Source organism: Suncus etruscus, chromosome 4 (assembly GCF_024139225.1).
Source record: "Suncus etruscus isolate mSunEtr1 chromosome 4, mSunEtr1.pri.cur, whole genome shotgun sequence".
NCBI lineage: Eukaryota > Metazoa > Chordata > Mammalia > Eulipotyphla > Soricidae > Suncus > Suncus etruscus.
Genome location: NC_064851.1, coordinates 44042113 through 44059215, shown reverse-complemented (window position 1 = coordinate 44059215; position 17103 = coordinate 44042113). Strand labels below are relative to the sequence as shown.

The following is a 17103-nucleotide window of genomic DNA, read 5'->3' as shown; positions in this document are numbered from 1 at the left end:
TGCATGATTTCCAAGGATCTCCAATTCTCCCTCAGCCATCACTCTTAGGTGAAGGAAGACCTTGTGTGAGTACGCGCGTGTGCGTCCATCCACGACCGTGTGTGTGTGTGTGTGTGTGTGTGTGTGTGTGTGTGTATCTGTCCATTCAAGGCACCATCCAGTATCTCCTTGCTTGGTCTTCCAAGCACCCCAATTCGCTGATAGTCATCACTCTCAAGTGGTGAAGGGCAATCTAGTGTGTGTTGTGTGTGTGTGTCCATTCAAGGCACCGTCCAGTATCGCCTTGCTTGGTCCCCATGTATGATCTTCCTAGGTCTCAGCTGGTGAAGGGCAACTGTGTGCATGTGTGCGTATGTCCCCATGCATGATCTTCCAAGGACCACCAATTCTCCCTCAGCTATCACTCTCAGGTGGTGAAGGGCAACCGTGTGTGTGTGTGTGTGTGTGTGTGTGTGTGTGTGTGCATTCAAGGCACCATCCAGTATCTCCTTGCTTGGCCCCCATGCATGATCTTCCAAGGTCTCAGGTGGTGAAGGGCGACCGTGTGTGCGTGTGTGTGTGCATGTGTGTGTGTCCATGCATGATCTTCCAAGAATGCCCAATTCTCCCTCAGCCATCATTCTCAGGTGGTGAAGGGCGAGTGTGTGTGTGTGTGTGTGTGTGTGTGTGTGTGTGTGTCCATTCAAGGCACCATCCAGTATCTCCTTGCTTGGTCCCCGTGCATGATGTTCCAAGATCTCAGGTGGTGAAGGGCGACCGTGTGTGCGTGTGTGTGTGTGCATGTGTGTGTGTCCATGCATGATCTTCCAAAGACCCCAATTCCCTGTCCGCCATCACTCTCAAGTGGTGAAGGGCAGTCTAGTGTGCGCACGCGTGTGTTCTTCGAGGCCCAGGGCAGTGCATTTTCCTCCAGCTCCTTAAAAATATCAAATCCATTGGGCACCCCAGGAAGGGTGTCCCCCGCAGGGCCGGGCCTGTTCCACCTTCAAAGGCCTTCATTGCGCCCCAAAGTGTTGGAGTGAGAGAGTTCGGGCACCACCATATTTGGAGCGTGCCTCCTTCGGGGCGGGAACCTCCCGGGGAGCGATTAGGTCAGCGCCGGGGGGAGGTGACCTTGTTTGTTTTCGGGCACCCGAGACGCGGGCGCGGAGTCGGGGAGGCCTCGCTCGGCCGGCCAGTCATTGGTGAGGCGCGGACGCCTCAGGGCCGCAGTGAGGAGAGGCGCGGCGAGGCGAGGCGAGGCGCGCCGCTCCCCATCCCCACCCGGGAGTCGCCGCGCGTTCTCCTAGGCCAGGCCACCCAAGGCCGGGCCGGGCCGGGCCGAGCCGGGCGGGAAGCCGGGAGCGCGCGTGCGCCGTGCGGCCTCCGCGCGTCCCGGAGCGAGCGGCGGAGCGAGCGGAGCCGAGAGGAGAGGAGGGGAGGGGGGGGCGCGGCGTGTGACGCGGGGACGCCGCGCGCTCGCCGCCCCGGCGTCGCCCCGCTTTTGACGCACACGGCCCCAAACTGTGAGTTTCGGGGGGCGATCCGCCCGGGTCCGAGCGGGCGGGTGGTTCCGGGCCCAGGGTGTGCGTGTGCGCGTGGGTTTCGGAGGGTGCCGGCGGGGGGGGGCACGGAGAGCGGGGGCGGCGCCCCCCTTGCAAGGCCGCGCGCGCCGTTGCCCCGCGGCCCGGGACGCCCGGGCGTGCTGTCGGGGTGCGGGGCGAGTCCCGCGTCGGCCTCAGGCCCCGCGGGCCCCGACGAGCTGCAGCCCCGGGACGCGTCGCGCCGCCCGGGCTAAGATGGCGGCGGCGGCGCGCGACGAAGGCGGAGTTGCGGCCGCACAAGGAGCCCGCGGGCCCCGGGCTGGGGCTGGCGATCGGCGGCGGGCGGCGGGGCCGGAGGTGAGCGGCGGGCCCGGGAGGAGCCGGAGCGGGAGCCGGGGAGGGAAGGGAACGCCAGGACGGAGCCCTGCCCTGCCCTGGGCCCCGCGGCGCTGACAAAGGGGCCTCGCTGCACTCCGCGGGGCCTTTTTTTTTTTTTTTTTTTTTTGTTCCGTTGCACGAAGCCGAAGCGAGCTGCAAGGAGCAGCGCAAAAAAGGCCGAGTGACTCCGGGGAGAAGCGACCGCCATTGCTTTGCGAGGCGCCGTGTAACGGGGCGGTGCTGCGCCGGCAGGAAGCCCCCTCCCTCCCTCCTTCTTGATACACACCCCCTCTTGTCTCGGGCTTTGCTTTTCGGGGCGCCCCGCGTTGGGCCCAGCGCGCCTACTTGAGCCCGCAACGCAACGCAACGCAACGCAATGCAATGCAATGCAACGCAACGCAGCGCCACGCAGTGCAACGCAGCGCCTCCCCGCTAGCTCCGTCTAGCCGGCCTGCCTGCCCGCCCGCCCTGGGCCCGCTAGCTAGCTAGCTAGCTAGCTAGCTCGGTCCTTGGCAGGAGGCGTTGGAGTTGTCGCGTTCTTCCTCCTCCTCCTCCTGCTCCGCCGCGCGGTGGGTGTCCGGCTTAAAGGTCTTCGGCTTCTCCAGGGCCAACAACTCCCTTTCCATCTTTACCCTGCCCGCGCAACGCATGCAAGGTGTGTGCTCCTAGGCTTTCTGTTGCAGCCCCGGGAGCTTTTCCATCTCCGGCCGTGGACAGAGCGGACCCGCGCGCCCCAAGATGAGTGTGGCCCTGACCCTTGCTGCCCGTGATTGGAAACTTGGGGTGGTGCAGCTAAAGGAACGGTTCTCCGGCCCGCAGCGCTTGCTTTTAACAGCAGCCTCAAGTGGAAGGAGAACTTAGTGGCCTAGACGCCACCCCGAGTGACCCTCCTTCCCTACCCAAGCCCGTAGGGCTCAGAAATAGTTGCTGAGTAGACTTCACTTTGGGCCTGGTGTGTGTTTGCTTCCCCCATCCCACCTTGCACTCCCTTATTGAGGCAGACTGGAGTTGAGGGTAAAATCTTTTTTGGGGGGAGATCTCGATGATGCTTTGGTTAATCATATGTGGCTAGGCGATTCGTCTCCATAGAACCACTCCTGGCCCTCTTCCCCAGACCCACATTCTAGGTTCTGGCTTAGCCTTGATTTAATGGCAGGCATGATGGCAGCTGGATGCCACTCTTGGCCTGATTGCCTTGGCCTCTCTTGCTGTAGTTTAGTGTTCTGTTCTTAGTTCCACAAGGAGAGCACTTACTTCAAAGTCTAGACAACTCAAGTTAACGCAAGGGAAAGAAACTCTCCTGTTTTGCCCACAGTGCCATTGTAATTTATCGAGCAGTGGTAGCGGTGCTGCCTTGGTAGGTTTGGTGAAAATAAAGTTGTACTAGATTTATAATTTAGGCATCTTAAGAACTGGTAACAAGAAGACTTGACCAGATAGAATCCATACTAGCTGTGATAAGTATACTACTGCCGAGATCCTGACAGTATCAGATAGAGGTTCTTTAAAGCCAGACTATACTTTCTTTCTATAATGGCTAAAAAAGGGGGGGGGGCAGACAACTCGTTTTTGCGGGGTCACATTAAGAGATTAATTTGCTTGAGATAATTGAACTCGATTACACATAGAACATTTACTTTAGATCCCTATTCACGTTTTTCAACGTTTCATCATTCAGCTTTCACTTTTTTCTCCCAGATTCTCCCCATTCTCTTATCACAGATGAGACTTGTCTTAACGATTAAAAGATATTTTAATATTAGCAAAGATGTTACTGAGTTTGAGAGTAGAAGGAATCTCAACAGCTACTCTTGTCCTCTGTTTACAAATACATAGAGGGTCAAACTTAATGATCAAGTCAGTAACATGGTAGAAAGTTGTTTCATAACTTAAACCTCCATTACTTTTCCATTGGCACATTTGCTGAATTGAGAAATTGACCGCAGCAAACAATGGCTTAAAAATAAAATGATAGTATTTTAGAATACTTGTTAGATAACTTGATGAGAATTTATTTAAGAAAATAGTGACTTAGATTTTGAAGTGACTTTCAATGACACAAATTCAAGTACAATAGACAGACATTTTAAGTAATTTAGAACTCCTTTGCGTTTGAGTCTTGAAGTTTTCAAGTAGTCTTGACCCAGGCAGGTATTAAGAGCAAAGTATCTTACGGGAAAGGGTAAGCTAACTTTCATTGCTACCAGTTATTAGGTAAGAAATGACTTGATGCCAGTAATAGTAATGTAAGAGTGTCTTAATTGGGTAAATGGACGTACCACTTAGGATATTTCATGTAAAAAGATCACACACAGTAATCCTTAATTTCTTCAGAAATAAACGTGAAAATTTAGAGCTTTTTATGGTCAATTAAAGGCTAAACTATTGAAACTTCTTAGGAAGTTGATAAGTTGTTTAATTTTCACCTCTTGTGTGAGTGGATTTAATTTTGCTCTAGATTTGTGATGATTAGAAATTGCCCAGGTTATTTGTAAATGTAAAGTGTCTGTTATCTGCAATTCTTTAATTTTTTTAATTTTAGATTTGTACATATAGAATAAGTTTGGATTTGAAACTATTTGGTCATAGAAGGGAGAAGCCACTGGAATTAGGGATACCTGTAGTGTAGATGAAAGGATTTTCAGGAAATAATAGGAAAAGTAGTAGAAAAGATCTTATCCATAACGTTGTTTAGGGTTGCTTACTGAAAAGTGTTTTTTTTTTTTGCAGAATTTATTTCCAAAAGTAAAGATTATTCTAGTCTCATAATCATCTTTCATGTAGATTTTAAGACATTTGTTGTATCTGGAACCAAATTAAAAATATAAAGGTTAAACTATCTAGTTCTGTTTTACACTTTTAGTGTTTTTTTAGAAGGTATTTCGGGCCTGGTGACATGGTAAAGCAGTTAAGGTTTTGCTTTCCATACTGCTGACCTGGGTTTGATCTGGTCTCCATCCTCCCTTATGGTTTCTTAAGCTTCACCAGGAGCAGTCCTGAGTGTAGATCCAGGAATAAGTCCTGAGCATGTCTAGGTGTGGCCAAAAAAAAAAATGATATCCAAAAAATGTTTCAAATTTTTGACTTATAGTCCTATAAAACATGAGAATAAAGAATAGATACTCGTATTAGGGCTTATATTTGCTCAGTGTTACAGTGCTTGCGTTGCTTGAGTAAGACCCTGAGTTTGATCCCAGAAATGCAGAAAATAAAAAGGCACAGAAAACTATTAATACTTTGCAGACATTCAAATGAATGTAAATTTGTTTTCATATTTATTATTAATCCTTCTGGTGTTGAGACAATATTTTGTATAAGAATTTGTAAATGGACAAAGTTATGAGATGTATCACCAGTTGAAATATTAGAAGTAGTGTCTTATTGAAGGCAAATGGCTGCTTTTAATAATGCAAAACACTTGAATTTTGAAAGAATTGAGCATAATGTAACTGATTCTAGCACTAGCTCACCCTGCTGGTTGGCCAAAGTATTTCTCTTCTCAGAAACAAAAACGTAACCCCCAACCCCACAAAAGTACTGATAGATCACTAGATATTAATAGATACAGTGCCAAATTGTAGTCAGTGTATTTCTTCAGGAAGCTAGAATATTTGTTAAAGCATTTTCTCATTTCTAGGACCTTATTTTTTTTTAAATTTGCTCAAGTTGAACCCTGGAATTCACTCATATTTTGAATTTACTAAGCTGTTCTGTGATTTTGGGGGGTTATTATGTCTGTTCACTTTCAAATTCAAGATAAGAGATCCTTTGACTGTTGAAAACGTTAGCAAGAAAAAACAGTCCCATGAGATAACTTTCTAATTGAAGTAAAGAAGAGGATTGTAGGAGGAAGAGGTGGAGCATACCAGGGTTGCCACAGATGCAGCAGTGACAGCATCCCTGGGATTGGGGGAAAGAAAGACTGGGCTAAGATTAGTCTGAGTTCTATCTCCTTTGCACTCTCCCTCTACTAATCTTTGACCTACCTCTTCTCTCTGCATGCTATAGCTTGCCCATTTCATTTGGGATTCTTGGAACTGATTTTGTAAGTATCTTTGTAAAGGTATAGAAAGATAGATCTTTGTAGTCTAGATTATGGTGTATTTGAAGTTGGTTGGAGTGATAGATTTTAGGTTTTAAGCTCTTTAAAAGAATGTATCATTTATGGAAGTTGAAAATACAGCTTTAAGAAAGGAAATATGAGGGGAAACATAGAGATGATTAAAAACAAAACAATTAACAGTATTTGAATTTAAGTATTATTATTTACTTATACATGTAAATATTATACAATATTTGGCCTAAGTTGTACCAGTTAACCAATTTCAGGAAAAGATTAGCATTTTTATCTTTACATGGTGTTTACTTTTATTCCTTTTAATTGATTTTTTAAATTTATATGTATATCAGGATTGGAACCAGGGTCCTCAAATGCTAGGCAAGTATTTCTTGCTGAGCTGTATATATCCTTAACCCATTATACAACCCTTTTTTTTTGATGGGGAGATGTACACTCAGCAATGCTTAGGGGTTACTCTGGCTCTCCATTCAGGAATTACTATATTGTTTGTGACGGGCTTCTTGGAGTATATGGGATGCCAGGGATCAAACATGGGTTGCAACGCCTTAACTTCCTGTTGCTGAGATTTACTGTGAACATAAGTGAAGCTATTTCCTAATAATTTGTGTTGATTTGTCTTTGTTATAACATCCTTCAATTTTTCTATTTAAAATGGTGGTGACCATTATTAGTAAAGAGAAATCTGGATTGGCTGTGTGCATTTGCATGTAAAATACATAAAAACCTCAGGAAGAAGTGAGAAGTTGCTTCCAACAGTTGTAGCTGGACTGAGGAAAGGAATTTTATCTTCTCATTGCATGGAGTTGTGGGAATTTCCTCAAATAGCATTTCCTTTTGACATTTTCTTTTCTACAGTTTACTTTGTTTTGTTTATGTTTGTTGCTAATATATTCCTTTCTTTTTTGTTTTTGTTTTTGGGCCACATCCATTGGTGCTCAGAGGTTACTCCTGGCTATGCTCTCAGAAATCGCTCCTGGCTTGGGGATCATATGGGACTCTGGGGATTGAACCAAGGTCCATCCTGGATGGGCTGCCTGCAAGGCAAACGCCTTTCCGCTGTGCTATTGTTCTGGCTCCTTCTAACATATTCTTTTTTTTTTTTTTTTTTTTTTGTTTTTTGTTTTTTGGGCCACACCCGGCGGTGTCAGGGGTTACTCCTGGCTGTCTGCTCAGAAATAGCTCCTGGCAGGCACGGGGGATCATATGGGACACCGGGATTCGAACCAACCACCTTTGGTCTTGGATCGGCTGCTTTGCAAGGCAAACACCACTGTGCTATCTCTCAGGGCCCTCATATTCTTAAACTTATTTCCTTCTTTAATTATTCCTCTGCCATCCTCCTGTAGTTGAGCCTAGCATCTTAAGTTTACAGATAAGACCTCTGTTTTTTCTTTTTTGTTTTTTATCCTTTCATTTCTTTGAACAATTTGTAAGTTTTATCTTATAAAATAACATTATAAAAACATTTTCTACCTACCCTATTTCAAGTGATGTCTATTGCCTGATTGTTTATTCATGCCGCCATATAAAGGCTCTTTGTCTTGGCTGCTAGATACTAGTACAGTGACATTGGACAAAATGGAAGCTGTCTTTTTATTTACTGAATGGTTGAGATGAAAAGGATCCAGCTTAATCAGAATACTCTTGGGTTCAGAATGGGACAGGTTCAATAATAATACTACAGTATTTCAGGGTATTTCTCTCTTTTTTTTTTTTTTTTTTGGTTTTTGGGCCACACCCGGCGGTGCTCAGGGGTTACTCCTGGCTGTCTGCTCAGAAATAGCTCCTGGCAGGCACGGGGGACCATATGGGACACCGGGATTCCAACCAACCACCTTTGGTCCTGGATCAGCTGCTTGCAAGGCAAACACCGCTATGCTATCTCTCCAGGCCCAGGGTATTTATCTTTAATGTAGATATGTAAAAAAAGTAGGTAAAATTTTCAGTTTGTAATCATCTTAGAATATAACTTATTTCAATTTATATTTAACTTATTTGTTCTTTATGTCCCAGTGATGCTTGGGGGGACCATATGGTGTCTGGGACTGAACCTGGAGACCCCTGTATTGTATTCAAAAGTATGCACACAAGTCCATTTGAACTTCCTTCTCAACTCTTATATTTGTGCTTGTAAAACTTGAAGCTTCTTTTAGATTTTTTTAAAAGTGATACTAAAATTAGCTAGACAATGTAGTATGTCTTTGTTTTTGGGCCACACTGAGCTATACTTGGGTTATTCTTGGCTCTACAGTCAGGAATTATCCTGGCCATACTCAGAGGACCATGTGGGTGCTGGGGATTGAACCTAGGTTGGCCAAGTGCAAGTTAAATGCCTTATGCACTGTACTGGCACTCCAGCCCCTTAATGTAGTACTTTTTATAAAAGGAAAAAACATGCTTAATTGGATAACATATAAAATAGGCATTTGTAAGACATTGTATATTGTAGAAGTCAGCATTCCTCAATAGAAATATGTTGAGTTACAGATGTATTTAAATTGGTTTGAAGGTTCAGTCAGATAGGATGTTTGCATGTATGACCTAGAGTCCCTAGTCTGCCAGGAATAATTTCTTTTTTCTTTTTAAAAAACTATTTATTGATTGATTGGTTTTTGGATCTCACCTGGCGGCGCTCAGGGGGTTACTTCCGGTTCTGCACTCAGAAATTACCCCTGGCAGGCTGGGGGCATCACATGGGATGCCAGGAATCGAACCTGGTCCCTCCCTGGTCGGCTGCCTCATGTAAGGCAAACGCCCTACCGCTGTGCTTTCTCTTCGGCCCCTGCCAGGAATAATTTTTGAATACAAAGACAGGAATAACTCCTGAGCACCACCAGATATGGCCCCCAAGTTTTAAGAAAAAAATGTTTTGTAGGAACATTAAAAAGTATTAGATAAAATTGGGATTGAAGTGACAGTATAGTAAATAGGGCAGACCTAAGTTAGATCCTCAGTGCCCCAAGTGGTCCTGCCAGGAGTAAATCCTGAGCACAGCTATGTGTACCTCCCAGCCCCCCCTCCCCAAGCAGTGAACAAATAATAGGTAAAATTTGCCAGGAGTGATCCCAGAGTACCACTGGATATGGCACTAAAAAAAGGCAAACAAAAACATTTTATTTAGTGTAGTTGTCCAAAACATTTTCTCATGTGTGGGCATGTGATGAATATTGAATTAATATTAAATGAATTAGCGGTGAAGCCATAAGAAAATACTGGATGAAATGTACCAGCCTTGTGAATTTTGTAAGGGTAAGGAGTTGCTATAAGGCCTTGATGGCGAACCTATGGCACGTGTGCAAGCTGTGGGACTCGAAGACCTTGCAGCTGGCACACGAGAGGGTCTGCAATTAAGATATGCGGCACAGCGGGAGGCCAGTGTGCCAGTGTTTGCTTTGCAGCTCACCTGGCAACCAGGGCCTGACTGGACTGGGCATTCTTTGGTTTTGTGCGGCAGTTTGGGCACTCAGGCTCAAAGAAGTTAGCCATCACTGCTAAGATAATGTTTCTGATTAGTTGCTGATGTAAAGGAGATTGATTAAAAAGAATGAGAATAGAGAAAAGACTTGTTTGTTTGACTTTTTTTTTTTTTTTTTTTTTGTTTTTTTGGGCCACACCCCAAAACTCAGGGGCTACTCCTGGCTCTGCACTCAAATCGCTCCTGGCCGGCTTGGTGGACCATTGGTATACTGGGGATCAAATCAGGTCCATCCAGGTTTGGCTCCCTGCAAGGCAAATGCCCTCCTACTGTGCTCTCACTCAGGCTGACAAAAGGCTTTTTCAATTTAAAGAAAATGACATGTATTTAAATGTTTTGCATAAATATGCTTTCATACAGTTAAGTGTACATTAGTACAACTCAGTGAAGTGTATCATAAATATACTCATATAACTAACATCTACTGAGATGGAAATTTTTTTCCTCGTTGAGAAGGTGGTGTTTTTTTTTTGTTTGTTTTTGTTTTTGTTTTTGCTTTTTTGGTCACACCTGGCAGCACTCAGGGGTTCTTCTTGGCTCTACGCTCAGAAATCGCTCCTGGCAGGGTTGGGGGACCGGACCATATGGGATGCCAGGATTCTGCATGCAAGGCAAAAACGCTTTACTTCCATGCTATCTCTCCAGCCCCGAGAAAGTGTTTTATTTCACTGTTCTGTCAGTGCTTGTTGATCTGTTGCTGCACATGTTGGGTTTTGGGATTGGGGGGGGGGGGGCAGGCTTATGCATAGCAGAAGTGTTGGACCATTTGAGGTTTAACCTCTGTTGTACTCAGTTATTATTCCTGGTGGTTCTGGGGGTTTTTATGTGATGTTGGGATTGGAATCCCAGGTAATTTCTTATTTCTGTTTTGATTAATACAGAAGCGTGTTGTTTAGGGTACCATGTGCAACCCTTTTATGGCCTCTCAGGTCTCATCTATGGCTTATTTTTATTTTATTTTATTTTATTTTATTTTTTTGGTTTTTGGGCCACATCCAGTGACGGTCAGTGGTTACTCTTGGCTATGGGCTCAGAAATCACTCCTGGCTTGGGGGACCATATGGGATGCTGGGGGATCGAACCATGGTTCGTTCTAGGCTAGTGTGCGCAAGGTAGACAGTGCCCTGCGCCCCCACTCTGGCCCCATGGCTTACTTTTGATTGTCTTTTTGTTCTTTACAAGGAAAAGGAAGGTTGATACTTGGATCTCTTTCCTATCCTTCTGTGTATGTATATTTTGCAAATTTTCTTCTGTTTATTTGCTTTTAGTGTGCTTATGTGAATAGTTATTTAGATTGAGTTTTTCTTGATGCATCTGTGATGAATCTCAATATTACTTTTGTATCATCTGGATGATTTATTAGCACATCACTTTGCCTTTGTTCTCCAGGTAATTTATTAAATTGTGATTTTTGGGTCACACCTATCTGTATTAAGGACTTTCTACTTGCTCTGGGATCACAGATTATATTTTTTGGCACTTTAGCTTAAAGAGTGTCAGGGATCAAACCTAGCTTGATTGCATGCAAGGTATTTATTGACTGCATGCAATCTATTTACCATACTAGCTTCTCAGCTCCCAGGTAATTTCTTATTTCTCTTTTGATTTTTCTTTGACCCAAGTGTTAATACAGAAGCTTGTTATTTAGTCTTCACGTGATTTGAGTTTTCCATATTTTTTTTTATTTCTAGTCTAATACTAATGTTACAACATGTTCTAGAGAATGTCCCATGTGCATGAGAAAAATGTATAATCCTTCTGGGAAATACATTTCTATAAAGTTCATGTTACCAATGACTTCATTTTTTATTCGCAAAGGACCTTTATTTTTATTTAACAATCCTTTATTACATAAGTAAGTAGTTTTTTTTTTTTTTTTTGGGAGGGGGGAATTTAGGCCATACCTGGTGGCACTCGGGTTACTCCAGGCTCTGTGCTCAGATATCTCTTCTGGCAGGCTCGGGGGACCATATGGGATGCTGGCGATCGAACCCAGTTTGGTCCTGGGTAGGTCGCGTGCAAGTCAGATACCCTACCACTGAGCTATTGCTCTGGCCCCTGGGTTCTGTATTAATACGCATAAAAATATCAACACCCTTGGGGCCGGGCGGTGGCGCTAAAGGTAAGGTGCCTGCCTTGCCTGCGCTAGCTTCGGACGGACCGCGGTTTGATCCCCCGGCGTCCCATATGGTCCCCCAAGCCAGGAGCGACTTCTGAGCGCATAGCCAGGAGTAACCCCTGAGCGTCACCGGGTGTGGCCCAAAAACAAAAACAAACAAAAAAATATCAACACCCCACTTTTAGTAAAAATAGTACTCCTTAAATCTGTCATGAGAATTTTTTTTTATTAAAGCACTGTGACTTACAAAGTTATTCATAGTTGAGTTTCAGATATACAGTGTTCTAGCACCAAGTCCCATCACCAGTGTCAGCTTTCCTCCACCAGTATTCCCAGGTTCCTTCCTATTCCCCCACAACTTCTGGTTTGAATATTTAGCTTTGTCTTAATACTGTGTACCTGAATCCCTTTGACCCATTTCCCCCATTATTTCTCATTTGCCTTTCACTCCTCTCTACTTTTTCCTTATAATCTGCAGCCAAGAATGATCTAGGTACGTCCCCTTCGGCCTTTATACCATGGTATTCCCTCATAGTATATATTATAATTGCCACATAATAAGTAATATCCAGTGTTTATCATCCTCCTAGTGTCATTTAACATGACATAGTCCAGTTCCATCCATATTGCAGCAAATTGCATGATTGTATCTTTCTTTATGGCTATGTAAGGATGTGTACTATTCTATTGTCTATACCAGTGATGACTAACCTTTTTGAGCCCGCGTGCCCAAACTGCCGCACAAAACCAAGTAATTTCCTCTAAAGTGCCAGCACATCAATTAAGCCTTAATAACAAGATTTTAGTATCTAAAAACTATGTGGCACGTGCCATATATATTAATTGCGGACCTTCCGTGTACCAGCTGCAAGGCCTTTGCGTGCCACCACTGACACGCGTGCCACAGGTTCGCCATCGCGGGTCTATACCATTTGTTTTTGTTTTGTTTTGTTTTTGGGTCACACCGGCAGCGCTCAGGGGTTACTTCTGGCTCTATGCTCAGAAATTGCAGGCTCGGGGGACCATATGGGATGCCGGGACTCGAACCATCTTCCTTCTGTATGCAAGGCAAACGCCTTACCTCCATGCTATCTCTCTGGCCCCTCTAAACCATATTTTAATGGTCCAATCATCTTGAACATCTAGGCTAGGGGTCGGCGAGGTGGCACTAGAGGTAAGGTGTCTGCCTTGCAAGTGCTAGCCAAGGAAGGACCATGATTCGATCCCCTGGCATCCCATACGGTCCCCCCAAGCCAGGGGGCGATTTCTGAGCACTTAGCCAGGAGTAACCCCTGAGCATCAAAAGGGTGTGGCCCCAAAAAACAAAAAACAAACAAACAAAAAGAACATCTAGGCTGATTCCAAATCTTTTTTGTTTGTTTGTTTGTTTGTTTTTTTGGGCCACACCCGGGCGGTGCTCAGGGGTTACTCCTGGCTGTCTACTCAGAAATAGCTCCTGGCAGGCATGGGGGACCATATGGGACACTGTGCTATCTCTCCGGGCCCAGATTCCAAATCTTATCATTGTACTTGAATGTGGCGATGAATACTGCTGAATGAAATTTTTTTTAGCCAGTTACTTCATTTTATCTCATTTTCTTCTCATGTCTTAAGTCCACATCAGAGGACTCCAGACCTAATTGTCTGACCACCCCCTTCTAGCAAAAATTACTTAGTACCACTACCTTTGAAATCTGACTTTGGGGTTTGGGGGCCACACCTGACAATGCTCAGGGGTTACAATGGCTCTGCACTCAGAAATCTCTCCTGGCCGGCTAGGGGGACCATATGGGTACCAGGGATCAAACCTAGGTCTGTCCCAGATCGGCTGTGTGCAAGGCAAAAGCCCTACTGCTGTGCTCTCCCTCCAGCTCCTTTTTTGCCTTTCTTTTCTTTTTTTATCTGTCTTTTTTTTTTTTTCTTTTTTAAGCCAGTCAAATTGAGCAGAGCCAGGGGATCGGGAGTTATTTTATCTGTCTTCGTTTTTTTTTTTTTTTTTTGGTTTTTGGGCCACACCCGGTAACGCTCAGGGGTTACTCCTGGCTATGTGCTCAGAAGTTGCTCCTGGCTTGGGGGACCATATGGGACACCGGGGGATCGAACCGCGGTCCGTCCAAGGATAGCGCAGGCAAGGCAGGCACCTTACCTTTAGCGCCACGGCCCGTCCCCTTATCTGTCTTCTTTTTTTTTTTTTTTTTTTTTTGGTTTTTGGGCCACACCCTGTGACGCTCAGGGGTTACTCCTGGCTATGCGCTCAGAAGTTGCTCCTGGCTTCTTGGGGGACCATATGGGACGCCGGGGGATCGAACCGCGGTCCGTCCTAGGCTAGCGCAGGCAAGGCAGGCACCTTACCTCCAGCGCCACCGCCCGGCCCCCTTATCTGTCTTCTTAAAGTGAACAAAGTACTACTTTTCCTTCTCTTGTTAGTTGTCACCATGGCTACTACGGACCCCTCAGATTTTCCATTGCAGACCTTTCCCTTTACTTGCGATACTGCCCACTTTGACAAACAATGATCTAGGTCAGTGTTTTTCAACCTTTTTGTGCAGTCACACTTTTTTCATGAAAAAAAAAAATCATGAGGCACACCACCATTAGAAAATGTTAGGGGGCCAGAGAGATAGCATGTAAGTAAGGTGTTTGCCTTGCATGTAGAAGGACAGTGGTTTGAATCCTGGCAATCCCATATGGTCCCTGAGCCTGCCAGGAGTAACCCTGAGCACTGCTCAGGTGTGATCCAAAAACCAAAAAGGAAAAAAAAGAAGAAAAAGAAAATGTTAAAAATTTTTTTAAGGGGCCTGGAGAGATAGCACAGCGGCGTTTGCCTTGCAAGCAGCCAATCCAGGACCAAAGGTGGTTGGTTGGAATCCCGGTGTCCCATATGGTCCCCCGTGCCTGCCAGGAGCTATTTCTGAGCAGACAGCCAGGAGTAACCCCTGAGCACCGCCGGGTGTGGCCCAAAAACAAAACAAAAAAACAAAAACAAAAAAAAAATTTTTTTTAACTCTGTGCCTATCTTGACTATATATAAAGTAATTCTCTTGAATAGGAATAAAATGAACATAAATAAATTATTATTATTACTATTATTTTGGTTTTTGGGTTGCTGGAACTTGAACCACCGTCCTTCTGCATGTGAGGCAAACACCTTACCTCCATGCTACCTCTCCAGCCCCCACACAAAGAAATTATTTTATAATTACTTTTTTATGAGATAATAAATGATGGTAATGATTTGGTCTACTTGTGAGCCAAAGCTGCATGTTATGGATGAAATTGGAATTTTTTGCACGGCACACTAGTTTTCAGTGGTTGAAAAACACTGATCTAGGTGATCTCTTTTATGTAAGAGTATGTTCTAGATAATCTCTTCTATGTAAGATAATCTCTTCTGTGTAAGATAATCTCTTCTGTGTTGATGTCCTATCCTTTGAGGGCTACATTTTTTTTTGTCTACTTGTTGTGTGCATATATCTTTATGGCCTAGTTGATATATAATATCATCTTTATCTCTGTTACTTTTTTTTGTTTGTTTTTATTTTTTGTTTCTGAGCCACACTTGGTGATGCTTAGGGATTACTCCTGCCTGGCTCTGTGCTCAGAAATCACTCCTGGCTTGGGGGACCATATGGGATGCCAGGGGGTTGAATTGTGGTCCGTCCACATGCAAGTCAAACGTCCTACTACTGCACTACCACTCAGTTCTTTTTTTTGATTGAAACTCTTTTTTGACATATAGCAAATTACTATCCCTTTCTTTGACTTATTGGTTTGGAATACCTTGTTCTAACCTTTCACTCTGAGCCTGTTTGTGTTTATATCTCTAAATTGAGACTCTTACATGACTAGTATAGATGGATCTTGATTTACTCATTTAACACCTGTCATTTACTGAATTCAGTTTCACAGTATGCTTCACTCTTATGCTTTTGGTTTTTTTTTTTTTTTTGGTCACACTCGGTGGTGCTCAAGGGTTAATCCTGGCTCTTCGCTCAAAAATCGACCCTGACAGGCACGGGGGACCATATGGAATGCTGGGAAACGAACTGGGGTCCATCCTAGTTGGCTGCGTGCAAGGCAAACCGCCCTACCGCTGTGCTATCTCTCCAGCCCCATTTGTTTTTAGCTTTTCAGGTGATCTCTGTGATCTGTTTCTTCCAGAGTATTGTGTGTAAACTATCCAAGTTTTATCATGCTTTTGAATCAAAATGAGCTTTTTGTGCTACTATTACTTTATCTTTATTTGATTTTAAGGGTTCTTTCTGTCTTTGACTTTTCTCTTTTGTTGTTTCATTATTATCTTCCCTCCTGACTTGATAACTCTGTCACTGTCTATTCAAGACTGATTTCTTCTTTAAGTAAGAAAAATTTTTCTTCCTTTTAATGACCTGACTGTGGTGCTTGCAGCGTTGGTTGTGATGCTTTTTTTTTTTTGGTTTTTTGGGCCACACCCGTTTGACGCTCAGGGGTTACTCCTGGCTATGTGCTCAGAAATCGCCCCTGGCTTGGGGGGACCAGATGGGACGCCGGGGGATCGAACCGCAGTCCTTCCTTGGCTAGCGCTTGCAAGGCAGACACCTTACCTCCAGCGCCACCTACCCGGCCCCGGTTGTGATGCTTTTAGGAGTTTAATTCCTTTAATTGTGAAGCTTGCACATGTGCCTGCTGGAGTTTGCATTCTTTAGCTGTGGTGTTCCCTTTTGTTGTAGTTGTGCTTGCTGAGCGAGTCACCGTTGTGCTGATTTGTTTGCCAGTAGTTGCACTTCCTGGTTTGTGTTTGTGCATCTTTTTATTCAGGTTTCTGTGGGCTGCACTACTTTAGTAGTTCTCACACATATCTGGTGTGACCAAAAACTGTTTGCATGCTGCAAATCACCAGTAGAGAATAGAGAACTGGCAGCCACAAACAGTACAGCTGCTATGATTGCACTTGATGCATGCAATGCCATATATAGACATCCTTAAATCATTAACCTGTCTCTTGGGCCACTGTTTCTTGCAGAATAGGTCTGGTGAGGTGAACTCTGTTAGCTTATATTAGTCTGAAAAAGCCTTAATTTCTCCATCTTTGAATCATAATATTGCAGGATGACATTCTTGTCTTTTTGTTGGGTGAATATCATTCCGCTCTGGTCTAACCTGTGTGGTGCCTGCTAAGAAGTGATGAAAGCTCAGCGATAGTTGCATCTTTGTAGGTTACTTCTTTTCTCCCTAACATCCTTCGGAATTTTTTGTTTGTTTTTGGGTCACACCTGGCGGCCCTTGTATTACTCCTGGCTCTGTGCTCAGAAATCGCTCCTGGAAGGCTCAGGGAACCATATTGTTGTCAGGATTCGAGCTACGGCCTGTCCTGGGTTGGCTGCATGCAAGGCAAATGCCTTACCATTGTGCTGTCTCTCTGGCCCATCCTTCAGTATTTTTTACTCATTATTGTCTCTAAGTAATTTAACGATGAGATATCTCTACATCTCTTTTTTTTTTTTTTTTTTTCTTTTTTTTGGTTTTTGGGCCACACCTGGCGCTGCTC

General features: G+C 44.5%; 1 protein-coding gene across 2 annotated transcripts in view; it reads left to right on the top strand.

Moving 5' to 3' along the window:
- The first annotated feature begins 1445 nt into the window (after nt 1-1445).
- The window catches only part of ZNF644 (zinc finger protein 644), a 94447-nt gene continuing 78789 nt past the window's right edge, over nt 1446-17103 (top strand). The window contains exon 1 of one of the 2 annotated variants that reach the window (XM_049772186.1): nt 1446-1505. The gene's annotated coding sequence lies outside the window, so the exon portion shown is untranslated. The remainder of the gene's footprint in view (nt 1506-17103) is intronic. The other variant, XM_049772185.1, reaches the window with a different exon arrangement.